Genomic DNA, 9,080 nt, shown 5'->3' on the forward strand with positions numbered 1-9,080 from the left:
TAAAGCTCCTGAATCCTTTACTTCAGACATTCTTTACAACTTCAGAGTACTTTTTCTTAAATAAGTGAACCTGCCATACCAAACAGGGAGATGCCAAAAGACCACTCACTAAACCCGTCCCTTTGAACTGGACTGACTGAATATCTACTGTTTGTATCCATTAAAAAAAAATAAACATACAAATGAAAAATACAGCAAATACATTCTGCATCTGTTGAAACACATCGATCTGAAGGTGGTTTGACGAAGACGGGATCAGCATTCCTCCGTCAGAGCGCGTCTGATGCTCATATGTGCATAAACACCACTGAGCCTCACAGGATCCTCCTCTATGGGTGAGCATCCATTAAAAAACCCTCACAGGACATTAATTTGGACAACTATGCAAATATATTGAAATTTCACGCAAACATACGATAGGGACCAGAGCCCCGAGAGCACGCATAGTTTGTGAATCAATAGCGGACTTATGTGTGTCTAATGTATGACTCTGATATACAGGAGTGTCATACATGCGTGCAAGTTCGTTATTATTACTCTAATCGTCTTTACCTTTACATTATCGTGACTGAATTTAACAGTGCGATGAGGCTTGCTGCGCCGAGTTCGAAGCAGTCAATCACAGAGAACGAGAGAGGCCGTGCTTTGATCATTTTATTTTAACACATTAATAATTAAATTAAACAATTATACGATCATATTTAAATTCATTTTAAGCTATCTCGCGGCTACCCTGGAGGATCACTGAGGCCCCCTAGTGGTCCGCGGCCCCTCGGTTGAGAACCCCTGTTGTAGGGCCTACTCGTCTGTAACTTGCAAAATAGTCGTATAAAAACAACATTGATTCACATCTTGGATTGATCCTTCCTCAAAAATCATATGATATGATATAATTGCCATATAGCCCAACCCCATATGATGGATGAGCAATCCCAGTTTGTTTACAGGCATGTGGACTTGGGAAGCTCCATCTGTCTAGTATACAACACCATCTTTCTGAACAGCTCAGGATTTGAGGGGCTGATGGTGGAAAAGCCTGAGACCTTCACGTCCCTGGGTAATGGGACTGACCACTGCCTGTCCTTGACGCAATATGCCAATGAGGTCTATAAAAAGTCCAACTCCTCATTAGTCTAGTCTAGTGTAACCAAGTTCTTACAATCAAGAGACCAAATTAAACCTTAAAGCTTCAGTAACTAGCAGCAAATGTAATCGCACTATGAAGTTTATGAACTTTTTTTCTGCTAGACTTCACTCACATCCCAATCTGATAAACCAACCAGATGACCAACAACAAGAATCTCAGTCACGACACATTTTGCTTTACAAATGAGTGCCTTTTGCATCTAAAATGGCCTCATAGACTAGTGCTCATCCATGTTTGCATAGATGTCCTTTATGATTAGACTTTTTGCCATGGGCAATTTCACTTGAGCTCATCAAGAGGGCTGACAAGACAATGACAGATTTAAGAGGGTGGAGTTAAGGGATTAAAAGAGACAAATGCAGCTAGGTAGAGAGAGCCGATGAGAGATGAAGTAAAAAAAAAAAAAACCTGTTAGAACCAATCTTATAGAACCAATTAAGCCAACAAAATAAGAAAGAGAAAACAAAGGTAGGTTGTGGCTTCGCTTGGTCATTGCAGGGTGGAATTAAAAACAAATAATTATCCTCTTTTTTTATTTTAAGCAATCTTCGAATCTGGTTGTAGTCCTGATTAAAAGTAACATGTTGATTCTTGGATATCTGTTTTCACTTCTCGGTGAGTATCTCTTTTACTAATAACAGACAATGTTTTCTCTGAAAAAGAAGCATTTTCTTAGACAGACAGCTAAGAGGTTCGGTCTCGAGTGCTAACCACTTATAATGTTCAATGTACAGTTGGTTGGTCATTATTAAAAAAATGGTCCCACTTTATATTAGGTGGCCTTAACTAATATGTACTTACATAAAAAAAAAATAAGTACAATGTACTTATTGTGTTCATATTGTATTGCAAAATACTTTTGCTGCTATTGAGGTGAGAAACAGGTATGGTTAGGGACAGGTTTGGTGGTATGGGTAGGTTTAAGGGTGGGTTAAGGTGTAAGGGATGGGTCAAAAAAAAAATTAATAATAATCAGGTTTCTGTTGTCATGAATGTTCAACTATAAGTGATATAACTATTAGTAGATTAGAAATTTGAGATGCTTAACTGTAAAATTATTCTATATAGCCTATATAACCATTTGCTGTTTATTTCTGCAACAGGCACCATTGCCATTCACGCCATGACAAATAACTTGCAAGGTATTTAAATTTTCTTTAATCTGTAGCTGAAATGATCAAAATGAAATGTTCTCTGAAGAAACCAATGCAGTGTGAATTACGTATAATTTTCTAAGAAAGTAATGCTCTGATTATTTTCTAATGCAATGTTAAAAATTACAGTGCAGATGAATTATAAAACATAATAACATGGGTATTTATTTTTCTTGTTTCCTTTTCTAGAGAATATTGCAATCAAGGGAAAGGCTGTACAGTCATCTACGTTTTACTTCCAGGCAAAAAATGCCATTGATAATTTTGATCCTACCTGCACTCACACTAAAAACGAGATGAACCCATGGTGGAGGCTGGATCTGGTGGATCTACAAATTATTAGAGAAGTGATCGTCACTAACAGGATGGACTGCTGCTTTGAACAAATTAACGGAGCTGAAATTCGCATCGGAAACTCCCTGGAGAACAACGGCAACAACAATCCTGTGTAATGACAAATTTGCCTTTACCCATAAAAGTGTAACAATTTAAAATGGTTATTTAAGACTAAAACATTAACATGTTGTGCAATATTTTGTAAAAGGATTTTTAAAAGAGAGTGAGACTCTTGCTCCTGCAATATTGCTTAAGTTCATGTACTTGTGAAATGAACAATGTTTCACATTCTCTCTCTCTCTCTCTAGATGTGCAGTAATTTCTGGTATTCCAGCAGGTAAATCAGTCTCTTACTCATGCGGTGGAATGCAAGGCCGGTACGTGAATGTAGTCATTACTGGAGATTCAAAGAACCTCTCTCTGTGTGAAGTGAGAGTCAATGGAAATGGTAATTTTTGACAGCTAAAAATACAGTATATACATATGTGTGTCGAATATGTCGATTTAATGTGTTAATCTAATTAATTAGTTATGGGAAGAATAATGCATTACATTTTTTAAGGGAATTAACGCACTCACCCCACTCCTGACCCAAGAGCTATAGTACATACTTCCAGTGGCATAGCGTAAGTCCGGGGGAAAGGGGGTTGGGGGGCAGGGCCTTCGCTAGTGAAATGAAAGGTAGTGACCAGGGTTTGAATTTAACTTTTTCACTCACCATCGAATTTGGCTAAAAAAAATTAAGTTACCGGCTATTCATAACTTCTACAAGCCAGAAAAAAACAAAATCTAAATAAATTAGCACCTTTATTATTGCTTCAATGCAAAGGAAACCAGCGTGCCCGCTGCAACGTTAATTGTCCGGTATGTTCAAGTAAGCTAGATATGCGCAGATGCTACGCAATTAGGCTGTATTTAATATATCATAATGACTCACGAGTTCAGTATTTGCGCTAAATCTGTGCAGATTTGGCTTAAATGAACTTGACCAAGAAATTCATGAGTGAACATAATTTACGAAAAGTAGCCCGCCAAATTGGCTAGTGATTTGACAACGTTACCCGCCACAGCTGATTTTTACCCGCATTTGTCAGGTTGGCAGGTGTTAATTTCAAACCCTGGTGGTGACGATTATAGGGGCCCATGGCTGAGGGGGGCCCCCAGCCTAAAAAGACGCTCAGAACAGTTGACGGGCCACTGCTGTGTCGTCACGAAAGCTTATCAATTGCATGCGTTTTTAAGCCTTGCCAATTTAAACAATCAAAGGAGTTTAAAGCATTCAAGCACAAGATGCAAAAGAACTCAACTGAGAACCGACCTCTCCTTCGCGTCCTCCTGCGTCTGAACGAACAAAAACACCTTGCCAGTTTAAACAAACAAACACAAAAGGCGCGAAAGTTAATTCAGCAACCAGCGTGCTGTGTTCTCTGCGCACAGCGCATACGCAAATAGCCGCATCTCAGAGCCCTTAAACAACGAATTAAGTTACGTCGCAATATTGGAAATATTTCTGTTTTTAAACCATGAAGGCTGATATCAAGCAACGTGTAAACTTTGCACAAGAGTTTTACAAACCGGTTTGTTATTGTGGAGACATGTCCATGCTCCTAAACATGATACGACAAAAAATGTAACGTGATTGGTTGCTTTAACTGTCATATGGCCTCTTGGGTTTGGTATTTTGCATGCTATTTAAATGCAGAAACTGACTTTGGCGTGCATACGATACGCACGTGTTTTACGTGCATATAATACACAGTTTTTGTGTGCATATGATACTCACTTTGTTGGCATGCATATGATACACATTTTGGCATACATATAATACGCACCTACCCCACACCCCTAAACCGTATCATATGCACAGCAAAGTCAATTTCTGCATATATAGTACTCCAAATAGAAACACAAAATTGTGTCATTGAAATACAATTTTCACACAAAGTGTGATGGACTTGCAGCTGCGCTGTGCAAACTGATTGGTGTATAACAACAAAGTCCCGCGAGAGCAATTCGAAATATAAGCCATCAGCTCTCTATCGCTCTAGCTGTACTTTGATGTTGTGCATTGAACACACTATATTTTAGACACCAATATTGTCTGTTTTTGCTCAAATATGCAAACGCAAATATTACTTATCAAAGCTACAGCAGAACTGTTGTGCGTCAATGAGCAACACACAGCAGTGATTCATTTCTGAATGAAACCACTTTGGAATGAATCGGGTGAACCAATGATTCAATGGCCCATTCATAAAGAGACCCATTTAAAGATCAGCCATTTGAATGAATCAAAAGAATTAATGACTCAATGAATTACTTAAGACATTTACCGACATCTACTGGCAGTTTCAGTGAGTTATTTGTAGAACCTGATTTTACCAGGTGTGACATGTTCCTGGATCAACATCTTTGTTGACCCTGGAACAACATTGTGATTAACCAATCAGATTTGAAGTTTTTGCGAAGTTTAGGCTAACAATCAGTGTTTGGTGCTTGTACATCAGTGTCATTCATCTATCATTTCCTCTGATTTTAGGGATTACTCATGGTTAAGTTTAGGTTTAGGTGTAGGGATATGGTCAAGACTAAATTTTTGGCTTAAAATGTTGGTCCAGGGTCAACAAAATATGTTGACCTAGGAACACATCTAACTCAGCAAAATCAGGATGTGTGTGTTATTTAGAGTATCACTTCATTAAAATAAATAAATAAATACATAAATAAAAATCATATTTCCATGTTAATTAAAAAAAAAAATCAGAAAAAAATATCCATATTAATAAAAAACAATAATAAATAGAAAGTTCACCCATAAAATTAAAAAAGAAAAAAAGAAAATTTTCTTTCTAAAGTTACTTTTTTTGTAAAGTCTACTCTATTTGATGCTTTTCTCATTTAACACAACAATGCGTGTGTGCACCGCTGATTAATTAGAAAAATAATTAATTAGAACATAATAATTGCCATATCATGTAATTAATCAGATTAAACATTTTAATCTCTTGACAGCCCTAAAATATATTATATAGTTTATATAGTTTAGAACAGGGGTGTCAAACTCAATTCCTGGAGGGCCACAGCCCTGCAGAGTTTAGCTCCAACCCTAATTAAACACACCTGATCCAGCTAATCAGGTCCTTCAGGTTTACTGTATTTGAAAACTAGATTGGTATGTGTGTTGGAGCAGGGTTGGAATTAAACTCTGCAGGGCTGGGGACCTCCAGGAACTGAGTTTGACACCCTTGGTTTAGAATAATGAAATCATTCTAATATGCTGATTTGCTGAAACAGTTCTGATTATTATAAATGCTGAAATCAGTTGTGCTGCTTCATATTTTTACTTTTTATTCAATTATATTAAATTTGAATGCTGTTTTTACTGTATTTTGATCATATAAATGAATAAATGCAGCCTTGACTTCTTCCAAATACATTAGAAGATCTGAACTATTCCAAATTTTTGCTTGGTTGTGTATGCTTGCTTGCTTGCTTGCTTAAATTTTTATGTTTACTTGCCTAAAATGTAACCTAACATGAAGCTTGATTACTTTCCAGATAGTGTGAAATTATGTGGTAATGTGGCTCAGTCATCTGTATTTGAATACTACCGTGCTGATCAAGCCATTGATGGAATAAAACACGCCCCGGGTGCAGCCTCATTTTGTACTCATACACATTCTGAGACGAATCCGTGGTGGAGGCTAGATCTGATGGATAATTACTATATTAGTACAGTGACCATCACAAACAGAGCTGACTGCTGTCCAAAACGACTCGACGGAGCAGAAATTCACATTGGAAACTCCCTGGAAAACAATGGCAACAACAATCCCATGTAAGAAAGTTACTCACGTAACTGTAAACGTAACTTTTTTTAAGAAGTGGTGATTTGATGTGAAGTTGTACTTTTGTTACTTACTTACTTGTTCTAAAAATGTTAAATAGTTACGAATTGCCATGAGCGGGTGTTGGATAATCTATGGCAGTGTTTTAGTGCCACAGAAATTAATTAAATAAATACGAGATTAAAGTCGGAATATTTTGAGAATAAAGTAAAACTTCCAAGAATAAAATCTAAATTACGAGAATAAAGTTGTAATATTTTGAGAATAAATGTAAAATTATGAAATTAAAGTCATAGCAATATGAGAATAAAGTGAAAATTAGGAGAATATAAAGTCATAGAAATTTGAGATAAGCTTTGTACTGTTACGTTTAATGAAAGCTGAGACTTTGTGTTATAAGTTCCATTTTAAAAAGAAATTATAACTGCACACTCCCTTAAGTATGGACTTATCTTTTAAGATAAATTTCATCTATAAGTTATAAGTTCAATCTATAAGTTCAGTACTATCTATAAGTTCAATTTTATCATGACATACAACCAATTTTATCAATGGCATACAAAAGTGTTTCTTCCACTTTACTACTAGTTAAAGCAGGAAATAAACAGAAATTAACATTAGAAGGCATTAAAGAAACAGTAGAGGGAAAGGAAAGGAAGGGAAAGGAAAGGACATGATGTGTGGAATTTGTGCTCTGCATTTAACCCACCCAAGTGCACACACACAGCAGTGAGTAGTGAAACACGCACACACACACCGTTGAACCCTCACTTGGAGCAGTGGGCAGCCAATGCTGTGGTGCCCAGGGAGCAGTTGGGGGTTCGGTGCCTTGCTCAAGGGTCTCACCGCAGTCGTGGCATTAAGGGTAGAGAGAGCACTGGTTATTCACTCCCCCCACCGACAATCCCTTCCGGACCTGAGACTCGAACCCATTACTATTGTGCTTTTGCAGTTATTTTTGTCTCCACTGGTTAACAATGGAGCTCCAGTTTTTTATGTTATGATTATGTAAAAGAGATTTTTGCACCCCTGCTGTTGCATTCTGTACTGTACTACAGAAATATGCATTACTATTTAATTTGAAGGTAGATATAAGCTCCAGATTTGCTCAACAAGCCATTGTGGTGCTTTATTTCACTCTACATTAATTGGGTGTGAAATGATTGTTGTGTTTTCCATCATTTATTTGACTCTCTCTAGATGTGCTGTGATTACTAGTATTCCAATAGGAGCATCCCACACTACTCGTGTCCTGATATGGAGGGACGTTACGTGAACATCGTTGTTCCTGGAGATAGGTATCTTACGCTCTGTGAAGTTGAAGTCTATAGGGGTTTTCCAGGTAATTCACGATGTATGTAAATACATTAATAAAAACATTCACTATGAGGTAGAAATATGCATTTGTGTTGTACTTGTAAAAGACAGACACGATAACTGCTTGAACAAAAGTTCTCAGACATTTAGAAGCGAAAGTTTTCCTTTACAACAGTATAACTCTGAACACAGTTCTGTCTCACAGCCTTGTTTTCACTTTAGTTTGATGTCTATCTAGACAAAAGTCCAGAATCACATTTATTTCTCTTGTAAAACTCATTCCATGTCTTGTTCACTTATTGCATTTGTATTTTTTCAGTGCTAAAAAACTTTGTGAGGATGAAATTTGACTCCAATACTGATTTAGCTGGCCCAGAGAGTGACAAACTCCTCTATCAGGTTAGATTTTTTATTTATTTTTTTGCTAAATATAAAAGCAAAACTTAAAAGCATGAAATTAAGAAAAGACACATCCGTCGAAAACACAAACATCGCATCAGTAAGTAAAATCAGTTCAAACATCAGAATTCACTGTTTACTAGCTGTCGGTTGCGGAAATCAGCTGCTTTGCAGATTAGTTTCATAAATGCTCTTTATTTGGAGAAGTATATTTCCGATACAGCATGTTTAAAAAGTACTAAGAAACTCATCTGAAAATATCAAGAAAAATGTAACACCGCTTGATGTTTTTTAGTTGCAGTCTGCTCTGGATGTAAGAGGGATCACCAATGTCAAACTGTCCTGGACAAAACCTCCCCAGCAAGAGGTGAAACAGGACGTAGAGCAAGGTAAGCACATTTACACAACCCAACTCTTGAAGAATATATTATTTGGTTAAGACTAGACATAATTATATATGAGTCTGAATATACCTCCTTTACAGGTCCGTGTCAAAAAATCCATTAACCTGGATGCACAAAATGTCTTCAGAGGGAAAAGAAAGTTTCCACATTGATTCTGCTTAAATAAAAACTGCAAAAATACAGTAAATAAATATAATCCAGCCAATAAATTAACATGCATATTCTACAAAAACGTAATTTTCAGAATTTAAATGATTAGTATAGACGTCTTTCATTCTCTCATCAAGTTATCACAAACCACCACAGTGGGGTGCTAAATAAAGCACGACTGATTCTTTGTATTTCAATGTTCATTAATTAAGTGGTTAGTATCAGAACCTGTAATATACTTTGATAAGTACAAAATTCATGAATACCTCGTGAAAATAGTTCCATTACACAAAACAATGTTTTAACAGCTATCAAGATTCCATGC

General features: G+C 36.7%; 1 pseudogene; it reads left to right on the forward strand.

Moving 5' to 3' along the window:
• The first annotated feature begins 918 nt into the window (after positions 1–918).
• LOC107741839 (uncharacterized) lies at positions 919–8,029 on the forward strand (annotated as a pseudogene).
• Positions 8,030–9,080: the final 1,051 nt, after the last annotated feature.

The sequence above is a fragment of the Sinocyclocheilus rhinocerous genome, unplaced genomic scaffold, assembly GCF_001515625.1.
Source record: "Sinocyclocheilus rhinocerous isolate Xijiao unplaced genomic scaffold, SAMN03320098_v1.1 scaffold2421, whole genome shotgun sequence".
NCBI classification, from domain to species: Eukaryota; Metazoa; Chordata; class Actinopteri; order Cypriniformes; family Cyprinidae; genus Sinocyclocheilus; species Sinocyclocheilus rhinocerous.